Consider the following 11691-nt stretch of genomic DNA (forward strand, 5'->3'; position numbering starts at 1 on the left):
CCCTCATTCTTGCCAGGCTTCCCATGGTAAATGGTACCATCATACACTTGGTTAATAACACCTGAAACCTGGGAGCCATCCTTGAGTACTCTTTTTATCTAGTACTCCTTCACATTCAGCCAATCAGCAGTTCCTCTTAATTTACTTTCCAAAATATATGTCTAGTTCCCCCACTTTTTCCACCTCCACCACTGCCACCTGGTCCAAACCCTCATCACCTCTCGCCTTGTAGGAGCAGTTCTCCTACAATTCATTCCTTTATCAGCTTCCCTCCAATTCATTCTTTGAACAGCAGCCAACACTAGAATCAGACTAGATCACTCTCCTACTCAAAATTCTTCAAAAGTTCTTACTGCGAGGTAAATGAAATCCAGACTCCTTATCATGGTTTATCTTGGGTGCTTCATGTTCCACACTGTGGCAGTGTTTCCAGCATCACAACAGTTCTTCATCCTTTTAACTAAACCTCAGTCACACTGATCTGACACACCAAGCTTGCCCCTGCCTCAGGCCTTTTGTACTTGTTACTTCTCTTGGAACATTCTTTTCTGGCTCTTTGCATGGGTCATGCTTTCTCATCCTTTGAGTTTCAGTGTAAATGCCACCACCTACCCAGGGATGGCATTCTCAATACTTTACCTGAGGACCATTGACTTATTTATATGTTTATTTACTTTTTATTTATTTATTTAGACTGGTAGGAAGATAACCCTTGTCTCACTTTTAGAATCAAACCTGGAAAGGGTATGAAAAGCTTAAGCAAAACCAGTATTTGGGAGATAAAATAGATGATGATAAGAACCCCATTTGATCCCCTCTCCTGGACCTTTTAACTTTCTAACAAGAATTATAAATTCTAAAGCCATTAGGGGTCTTGCAAGTGACTGAAGTTGATGTAATGGGCTACATGCAGGACAGGTGGGAGAGGCACACCAGTTCGCACCTGATCATGTAAAGGTATTCGAGGCAGAAATTTTAAAATGCTGTCCACAAGAGGCTAAGCCTAGTGGAGGGCCAAATTGGATAGTGAACCTCCAGTTTAAGATCTGTACCTAGATATCTTTGGTTAAATAACGAAAATTCCTAAATGCATAAGCATTATACTTTTATGCTTCTATAACATATGTGTGTCCAAAAAATGATGCATAATCATATAACCAGCAGTTGAGACACACAGGCTTTGTTAGCCCTTTAGGCATTTTTCTCTTTTTCTGTCAATGTTTTTGGAGTACTACAAATTTTAATGTTATGTAAGCATATTTATCTAACTTATTTTCCAGAATCTCTGTGGGCCAGCCAAAGCATTTGGAGGTCACCCTGACGGGGATCATAGAAAGGTCTGAAGCACTAGCGTTATCATGTTTGTATTTTAGATAATTACCTTTGTGTTTTGGACAAACCATTTCACAGCAGTGTGGAGTAAAGAATAGAATCACAGGAAGCAGGCAGAGTGGTTAGCAAGAATTGTAGTAATTTTGATGAGAACTAATGAAGGCAAAGACAGTGATCTTGGAGAGAGAGGGGAAGAAATAAACTAGAAAAACCAGGTTAAGAAAAGCTAGAACAGACATGTACTAAAGCTATGTTTCCTAACAGTCGTGGAGGAACAGGAAATAAAAGCTGTGATTCCATGATAATTATCTAGTAAAATACTGCACACTAGTCAGGACCAAACTTTTTCTTAAACTCTAAGAGGACCATGTAAAAAATATTGCCCTACAAAGGGTACTCTGCATGCATATGGCCATATCTTATCTCAGCCTTTGATGAAAGGCCAAGGTAAAATATTAATTCATAAGTCAACCAAGCGTATCTATAAGGAGCTAAAATAATATTGTATAGACATGTTGTTTTTTTATGACTTAACTGGCATGAAGAGAGAACTTTAAAAAACTAGGAGATAAATCAACAACATATCTCTTAAATCCATGTTTTTCAAATTGCATATTACAATTTATTAAATGTTATAAAATTAATATAGTAAGCCATGAATACACTTTAACCTGAAGTAATAGATTTGAGTAGAAAATTTTAGTAAGGCAAATGCTATACATAGAACTTGAATGTGTGTGAATTTGCACGTACATGTGACCCAATAATTTCTTGCTGAAGGTCACTGTAAAAGTAAGTTTGAAATGCTCTTTTTCAGACAGTCTTTCAGTGTATCTCATCTCAGCTATGATTCTGAGTGAAATCCCTGTAGAGTTTATATGGGTAAAGGATCTCTGGACTATTGTTTAAAAGCAGATTTGCAATAAATTATCTAGATATGTGTTAAGAAAATTCATGCTTTCCTGATTCTACCTCAAGATATCCCCAGGTAGAACCAGCCCCTTTTCACAAAATGCTAGAGGACATAGGGCAGGCTCAACTCTTGGATCTGTCCAAATGCTGAAACAAGACCTTGGTTGAAGATACTGAGTTCTGTCACTGGAGAGAAAGCTTAATTTTGAGTAGGAGCTTATCTCAGGGGACCTGTCAGATTGTAATGGTTATGAGATATATATTGTTTGGTGTTTTAAGGACATAATTTTCTGTTTTGGGTTTTTTTTTAATTCTCCATACCCTAAGAATACTATACACACAGAATACTTCACTGCTAGTCAACAAATGTGTGGGTTTTATTCCCACACCAAGTAATTTTCAGATGCCAGCTGGGTGTCCTACAATCCAAATCAGTGCCTAATAGAGATAGTGTCAGATCCCTAAGATTAAGGGCTCAGTCCCACAAGACTGCCTGAATTTCACAAGTCCAGACTGTCACCTGTGCTTTTGACCAATTGGCTGTAAACTGGAGTTTCTCACAACCTCCTCCTCATGTTCAACCATTTACTAGAGATCTTTACAGAAGTCAGAAAAAGAGTTTACTTATGAAATCACTGGTTTATTATAAAAAATATACAACTTAGGAACAACCAGATAGAAGATATGTATCGGGCAAGTTATGGGGGAAGCAGCATGGAGCTTCCATGGCTTCTGTGGGTATCACCCTCCCAGCATCTCTGTGTGTTCACCCTCTGAGAATCTCTCTGAACATTATCCTTTGGGGTTTTATGAGGTTTCACTACACAGGTATGATTGGTTAAATAATTGGCAATTAGTGATTAGCTCAACTTTCCGGTCCTCCCACTTTCTAGGAGGTGAAAGGAAGGGAGGGCTGAAGGTTATTACCTTCTGTCACAATGTTGTTTCCTTTAGCAACCAGCCTGCAAGGTGTGGTTATCTGGGTGCTTTCCAAAAATATCAACCCATTAACATAAATTCAGGTGTCGTTGAAAGGAGCTTGTTAAGAATAAGATACCCATTTCACATTTATTGATCTGGAGCTACTTCAGGAACTGTGAACAAAAACTAATTATAACAAAAGGTTCCTCTATGACTTGTATCAATCACATGGGAAACTGCAAGGATTATAGAAGCCAAGTGCCAGGAAATATGGATGACATCTGTGGCAATGTGATCCCAATGTTTTCAGTCTCCTCCAATTGTCAAGACACAGAAATCTAGCTTTTTTTGTAAAACAACTTGTTGTTAAATACTGACAACATATATTTAAAAATCTAATGATGTATTATAGGCCAAAAATTCTATGGGCAAGATCTTCTCTAATGGCTTCTGATTGATCTCTCTTCACCTGGATCAGACTATTCGCCTGTTTGTCTTATCAAGAAATCCTTTTCTTTAAATGAAGTTTATGTAGTAGTCTGATAAATAAAGCCACCACCAGCAAAAATGCTCCTCTCTTGAGAGGTGGGGCGAGGGTGGAGCCCCATCCACTTGGCTCTTAGTCTTCCTTGCCCTGCATTCATGGTCTCCCAGTTCTAGAAAACAGACACCTTCCTAATGCTAAAAGTATGGTCTCTTCAACATAGACTTCTTTTTTCTTTTTATTCAAATTGGCAATTTGTAAGCAGGCTTCACTACTTCCTGAGTCCATCTTTGTAATGCAATAGTAAGATTATATCATCAACACAGGGGAGGATGCTTGTCTTTAAAAAAATATATATATATATGTTGGACCAGGAGGGAATATATAGATCATTTAAGTGAGCAGTATTAAATTATTTAGGCATCAGTTATAAATGAAGATGTCTAGACACAATCCTGTTTTAAGTCATTTTTAAAGTAGGATTGACACTTTCAATATCTATTCTGATTTTGCTATATAGATTCAAAGAAACATTTAAACATCTGAGATCTACATTAACATCCTATAAGCTGGCCCACAGAGCAACCTGGGATTTCTTCAGGAATAAGTTAGAGTATAAATAAAAGGTCCAGAGATAGTACCTGATTATGGAATTGAAAGCTTTTAATAGTTGGTGCTCGCTTCCGCAGCACATATACTAAAATTGGAACAATATAAAGAAGATTAGCATGGACCCTGCATAAGGATGACATGCAAACTTGTGAAGCATTCCATGTTTTTAGTGAAACTCAACCACCAGCTTACACCATACACAAAAATAAATTCAAGGTGGATAAAAGACTTAAGTATAGATCGCAACACTGTAAAAGTCCTAGAGGAGAAGATAGGTATGAAAATCTCAGATAGTCCACACAGCAATATTTACACTGATATGTCCCCTAGAGCAAGGGACATAAAGGAAAGAACACGCAAATGGGACTTCATCAAAATAAAAAGCTCCTGCACAGCTAAAGAAAACATCAGCAAAATGAAAAGGGAACCAACCATATGGGAAAATATATCTGCCAATGATAGCTCAGACAAGGGTCTGATCTCCAAAATAAATAAAGAACTCACACAACTCCACTCCAGGAAGACAAATAACCCAATTAAAAAATGGGCAAAGGACATGAACAGACACTTCTTCAAGGAGGACATACACAGGTCCCAGAGACATATGAAAGGGTGTTCAGCATCACTAGCCATGAGAGAGATGCAAATTAAAACCACAGTGAGATACCACTTCACACTGGTCAGAATGGCCATCATAAATTAATCAAAAAACAGCAAGTGCTGGTGAGGTTGTAGAGAAAAGGGAACCCTAGTGCACTGCTGGTGGGAATGCAGACTGGTGCAGCCACTGTGGAAAACAGTATGGAATGTCCTCAAAAATCTAAAAATAGAACTGCTTTTTGACCCAGCAGTTCCACTGCTGGAATTATACCCTAAGGATCCCAAACACCAATTCGAAAGAACCTATGCACCCCAATTTTCATAGCAGCACAATTTACAGCAGCCAAGTGCTGGAAGCAACCTAAGTGCTCATCAGTAAATGAGTGGATCAAAAAACTATGGTACATATACACAACAGAATACTATGCAGCAGAAAGAAAGAAGGAGCTCCTTCCCTTTGCAACAACATGAATGGAACTGGAGAACATTATGCTAAGTGAAATAAGCCAGGCAGTGAGAGACAAATGCCATATGATCTCACCTATAAGTGAAACCTAATCAACAAAACAAACAAGCCAGCAAAATACAACTGGAGACGTTGAAATAAAGGATAAACTGAGAGTAATCAGATCGGGGGGAGGGGAATAATGGGGGCAAGAAGGGGAAGGGTCATCAAGGAACATGTCTAAAGGACCCGTGGGCAAAGCCAAAGGCGGGTAGGATCGAGGGTGGGAGGTGGGGGTGGGTAGGGTGGGGGCAGTGGTGGGGGTAAATGGAGAAAACTGCACTTGAACAACAATAAAATTTTTTTTTAAAAAAAGCTCTTAATAGTTCACTTAACATTGAGAAAAATTAGAATTTTTTATAGTTAACTTCCCAATAAAATTAATGGGACAGGACTATGAGCCCCATGGTTAAACGACACTGTTAACTAGTCCTGAGGTAGGGCTAGAATCCAGCCTTTGCTATTCTAAGGTTCTGCTTTGGTTTTTCTATACTGCTCTGCCCAAGCAACACAATATTTTTAAATTATTCATTAAAAATATTGCGGACACCTGATTTAATTTAGCTTTGACCAAAGCCATAATGAGACTAGATATTTTGCTACTAAACAGATTTTGGTTTAAACAGATTTTGTATATAACTTTTGTATAAAATCAGTTGACAGTCATTGAGAGAGGCAGACAAGACTACTGAATATAGCTATAGTGAGGAAAGCATTCTAAAATGTGGGTTATTTGCTTAATATTTTTTAGATTCTTAATACAAATTTCATAGCTTCTGTAGCCTTCCCATCCATTCAACAGGGTGGCAGGAGTAGAAATCAACATACAAAGAAATGTATTTACATGTATCCTTTAACTATATATTCTATACTATGTATTGGAGAACTATCTCTTATCTACTTACCTGAGCACAAACTTCCTCAAAAAGAACAAAGCTTTTCCATAGAGATATTGTATCAATATTTTCTCTTTCGTTCCTTGCCTCCTGTCCACAACTCCCTTTTTGCTAACTTCTGTTGAACTCTTGACCTTGGGTAGAGATGCAGCTTTGCATGAATATTTGAAAGTGACTTTTGGTGATTTAGCTGCTAAATGTACATGATAGAAATCCAGCCAACCTTGGAGGCTTGCAGGGTTTTTAACTTACCAAAGTGCCAGAAACAGCCCAGGCTGGGGAATCCAGTGAATGTCTCTCAGCTGGGCAGGGAAAGTGTGAACAGCTCTGTCAGAAGCGCTGCCTCTTCCTTTTCTTTCCCAGGCAGGACCGTACGCTCAAACCATCACTTCTTATTTGCCATTTGGAAAACGGTGACAGAACTGCTGCTTTACTGCCCACGGAGAGGCCACATGAGGAGTCTGGGGCTGGGCTTGCCATTTCCCTGGACAAAAGAAATTTCAGGCTCAGGCCTGGTTCTAAGCACACACACAGAAGGCTGACAGAAAATATATATTTCACAGCTTTGGCCTAAAGGTTGCTGGTGGACAATACAAGTAATACAAGGTAATACAAGGAGAAATGGTCTCTTCTGGAGTTGTAGTTCTTTCCAGGTGAGAAAATTAAATGCCATTGCTTCGTCCTGAACACAATCCAGCATTTCTTGGTAAATTTCCAAAGCATGTTTGTTACAATGTAGGATCCATTGTATGATCAAGGCTGTTAGAAGAAGTGACAGAAATGTAAGGAACAGAAACCTCAAAGATCAATATTACATTTTAGCTCAGGGTGGGGGGCGGCAATCATTCTCGACCTTAATGCTTTATCCAACAGCAGAGGGTGAAAGACTCCATATGCTCAGCACTGTTTGTGGCAAACACTCAGCGCCTCTCCGGCAGCCACCCCACCTCCTAGAGCAGACCCCTCCTGTCATGATTGAGGCTGCCCACCTTGGAGACACTTCCCTAGCCTCCCTGCAGGTAGAGTTAGTCATGGGACACAATTCTGACCCGTGAGACATAAGAGTAATTCTGGTGACTTCCAAGAAAAATTGTTGACCATGATTAAACGTGATAGGAGTGAGAGAAGTAGTTTCCCCTCCCTTTTCCTTTAATCTTTCAACATTATAACAAAGCTTTGTGAGAATAGGGACTTCATCTGTTTTGTCTATGGTCATGTTCCCATGCTTACATCAATGCCTGCTGCTTAGTATTTTCTCATCATATTTCTTTACTGTTGACCAAATGAGGCAGTAAATACAAATATTGGTGAGAGAGTATCATATTAAGAACTGCAACAGCCATTGTGTAAGCTTGAAGCAACCACCTTTATAACAATAGCCAACACCCTGAGGATGGTACTGTGCTAAGTCCTTAAGGTCATCATGGAGATATCAAGACAGACTTGTAGCATGTTACCTCTGAGTTTCTTTTACTATTATATAATAAAATCTCCTATTTTTAAAACTATCTTTCATTTATTCATTCATTCAACAACTATTTCTTGAGTGTCCAATCTGTAAGCTCTAGGGATAGACTCACGAATAAAACAGTCTTTATCTCCATTCTAGTAGAAAGAGACAGATAATGAACAAATTCACAAGTAAATGTATTTCATATGGTAGTTAGCAAAAGGGAGAGAAATAGAGCTGGGGAGGAGTTGTATTTGCTATTTTACATAAGGGGTCAGGGAAGACCTCACTGGAAAAGTGACATTTAAGCAGGAAGGAGGAAGTGTGGGAGGGAGTCATGCCGTTACCTGGGGTGGAAGAGCATTCTGATCAGAGGACAGGGAAAGGCAAAGGCCTTGGGGTGAGAAGCTCGGTGTGTTTGAGGAATAGTAAGTAGACCAGTGTGACTAGACCAGAGTAAGTGAGGGATGAGATCAATAGGCAATGAGTTCAGAAAGGTAGTGGAGAGTTGGATCAGGAGAGCTTTCCAATCAATTGTAAGGACTTTGGCTTCATTCTTCATGAGATGGGAAGCTATTGCAATGGAGGGAAGTTTGAGCAGAGGAATGGTATAATTAGATATATTTTGAAAGGATATCTCTAACTGATGTATTAAGGATAGACTTTGGGGTGATAGAATTGGAAATATGGAACTATTTAGAAGGATTTTGGAATAACCCAGGCTGGAAATGATGGTGGGTTAGACCAAGGTGAAACTGGTAGAGGGGTTGAGAAGGTCAGATCTATATATATTTTGAGGGTAGAGCTATCTTTTCTCAGGTATTTTAGATTTAAAAAATGATGATTATAATAATGACTGGTGTGGCTCAGTTGGTTGGGCATTGTCTCACAAAGCAAAAGGTGGCTGGTTCAATTCCTGGTCAGGGCACATGCCTGGGCTGTGAGTCCCGACCCCCGAATGGAGTGTCTAAGAGAGGCAACTGATCAATTTCTCTCGCACATCAATGTTTCTCTCCCTATCTTCCGCCCTCTCTAAAAATAAATAAATAAAATATTTTTAAAAATACTGATTATATACTTTTGTTTTGGAAATACATTTTTCTATTTATTCCTGGACTCATTCACCATTTATTTAATACCATGTTCCAAGACTTATTTAAGAAAGCTTTTTTAAGAACTTGATTGTTTATAGTTAATATTTAACAGTCATAAAGATGATGATTATTTTGGATCCTATTAATTCATAGGCTCCAAAGAGTTTAAGTAAGGAAATACTTAAGATGGTCTTGTCCAATTTCCCTCTGTTAGATACAGGGAAATGGAGACTTTGATCATTTCTGTGAGCCTCAGTTTCTCCACCAGCATAATGAGGTGAGAGTGCTAAGTGTTCTTCCAAGAGCTCCTCTAGTTTTCAATTTTTATGTCTTAAACTTTTAACTTTCCAATAGTGTTAACACTCCCTTTAAATATCAAATCAAAACAGTTGTGTCTCATTCTACTTGATCTCAAGAAAGCCAGATGCCAACTATGTTTCCTCTCCCAACTATTTCAATGAATACCTGAAAAAAGCCTATCCATGCCCTGATCTACCCTGTTTGCCATTTGCCATTTGTGCCAGCGACTTGCTCTGGACCACAGGCCAAGAGCCATTCTATTGCTGTTGTCTTCTCACCAATTTTAGGCCATCTTTTCACAGGCATCTGTGCTACCTTGGGCCACCATACTTTATTTTTAACAAAGAGAGTACTATAACTTTTAATGAGGATGTCTAAGGTTTTGAGGATAATGCAGTGCTAGTCCAGTGGAGGATGACTACTTGACTCTATCCATCTTTTGCATCACCAGGTCCAAGCCTCTCCACTGTGGTTCTCTACCAGGTTCCTCTTCCTTTAGCATCTGTGCTTGGCTTTAATGTAGTCATGGTCTTCAGACTATGTAAAAGGGACCGGCTGAGTTGTCCTAAAGTGAGTACCTGAAGCACATTTACCATACCCGATATTGTACTTACATTGTTTACCATGGATGCTGTAACAAATTACTACATCTTTGTAGTTTTAAACAACAAAAATGCATATCCTCACAGTTCTGGAGGCCAGAAGTCCAAAATAAGTATCCCTAGGTAGGAATCAAGATGTCAGCATGGCCTCACTCCCTCTTGAGTCTCTAGGGGAGAATTGTTTCTTGCCTCTTTCAGCTTCTACTGGCTACCTGCATTCCTTGATTTGTGGCTGCATCGTTTCAATTTCTGCCTCCAGTCACATTGCTTCCTCCTCTTCTGTCTGTGTCAAATCTCCATCAGACTCTACAATTTTGGCATCAAATTTCAATGTGTTTTTTCTTCCTCCCTACCACTACACAATTCTCTGACACTACGTGTCCTACAGTTCATCCGAATTCTGACACTGTTGGCCTGAAGATTGCAGCAGATCCCCTAGGGTAAGGTCTTCTTAGTCCTATGAGACTGCCATGCCTGCTCCCTCCCCCCACTTCATATGCTACCCCCAAGTCCAGGTTGTCACCTGTGCTTCCAACTGGTCCCTGCGTGGGTTTTATTAACTATCTAGAGTTGCTCACAGAGCTCAGAGAAATATTATACTTACTAGATCACCCATTTATTATAAAAGAATATCACTCAGGAACAACCAGATGGAAAAGACACACAGGACAAGGCCTGTGGGTAGGGCTGCTGAGCTTCCAGCCCCTCTCCCAGCACCTCTATATGTTCACCAACCCAGAAGCTCTCCAAACCCTTTTGGGTTTTTATGAAAGCTTTATTACATAGGCATGACTGATATAATTCATTGGTTATTGCTGATCAAACAAACTACAGCCCCTCTCCCCACCTGGGAAGTGGAAATTATAGCTCCACCCCTCTAATTACAAAGTTGGTTCCTGCAACCAGCCCCAATCAGGTAAATAGGGACTTTCCAAAAGTCACCAATTACTCTTACAAAAGACACATTTATTGCTCTTCTCACAGGAAATTCCAAGGTTTTTAGGAGCTCTCTGCCAGGGATAGGGACAAAGGCCAAGTAAATATTTCTTACTATAAATCACAATATCACAGCCTCTCTGACACGGATACATTGTGTCATTTAGGGCCCACCTGGATAATATAAAATAATCTCCCCATCGCAAAATGCTTAACTTAATCACACCTGCAAAGGCCCTTTTCCAATAAGGTAACATTTACAGGTTCCAGGGATTAGGGTCTGATTATCTCTGAGGATCAACATTCAGCCACCACAGTAGTCTTTGGTGCTATTCTCTAGAAATTTCCAATTTGCAACAGGACTACAGTATTGCATTACCTGACTTCCTTTGGTAAGGCAGGGGATGTTAAACGTCCAGTAAATTGTTCCTCCGTATCCGCACTTTCACTTTCCAAGGTATCAGTTGCCCGCAATCAACTGAAATCTGAAAACATTCAATGCAAAATTCCAGAAATAATTCATGTTTTAAATTGCAGGCCATTCGGATTAGCTTGATGAAATCTCGCGCCATCGCTCGCGAGAGGAGTCCCATCGTCCAGCGTCTCCACGTTCTGTTCCATCGCCATTAGACACTTAGCAGCTGGTACCTGAACGCCATATCCTAGGACTGGTGTTCAAGAAACCCTCATTTTACTTAATAATGCCCACAATGCGCAAGAGTAGTACTGCTGGCAAATCAGATACGCCAAGAAGAAGCTGTTAGGTACTTCCTCTACCTGAGAAGGTGAGCACAGCACAAAATTTTGAGACCACATTCACATAACTTTTATTACAGTATATTGTTATAATTGTTCTATTTTGCTATTGGTCGTTGTTCATCTCTTTACTATGTCTAATTTATAAATTAAACTTTATCATAGGTGCGTATGTATAGGGAAAAAAACATAGTATATGTAGGGTTCAGTACTCTCCGCAGTTTCAGGCATCCGCAGGGGGTCGTGGAATGTATTTCTGCCCACAGGTGGGGGGCGGGGCTGCTGTAACTT

At 39.6% G+C, this 11691-nt stretch overlaps 1 non-coding gene across 1 annotated transcript; it reads left to right on the plus strand.

Annotated features, from left to right (window-relative positions):
* Positions 1–4322: 4322 nt before the first annotated feature.
* On the plus strand, positions 4323–4429 carry LOC129061163 (U6 spliceosomal RNA). The gene has a single exon (XR_008528113.1). It is a non-coding gene; the product is annotated as a U6 spliceosomal RNA (small nuclear RNA).
* Positions 4430–11691: the final 7262 nt, after the last annotated feature.

The sequence above is a fragment of the Pteronotus mesoamericanus genome, unplaced genomic scaffold (genome assembly GCF_021234165.1).
Source record: "Pteronotus mesoamericanus isolate MK-2021 breed Mesoamerican mustached bat unplaced genomic scaffold, CSHL_Meso_final scaffold_54, whole genome shotgun sequence".
Classification (NCBI taxonomy): Eukaryota; Metazoa; Chordata; class Mammalia; order Chiroptera; family Mormoopidae; genus Pteronotus; species Pteronotus mesoamericanus.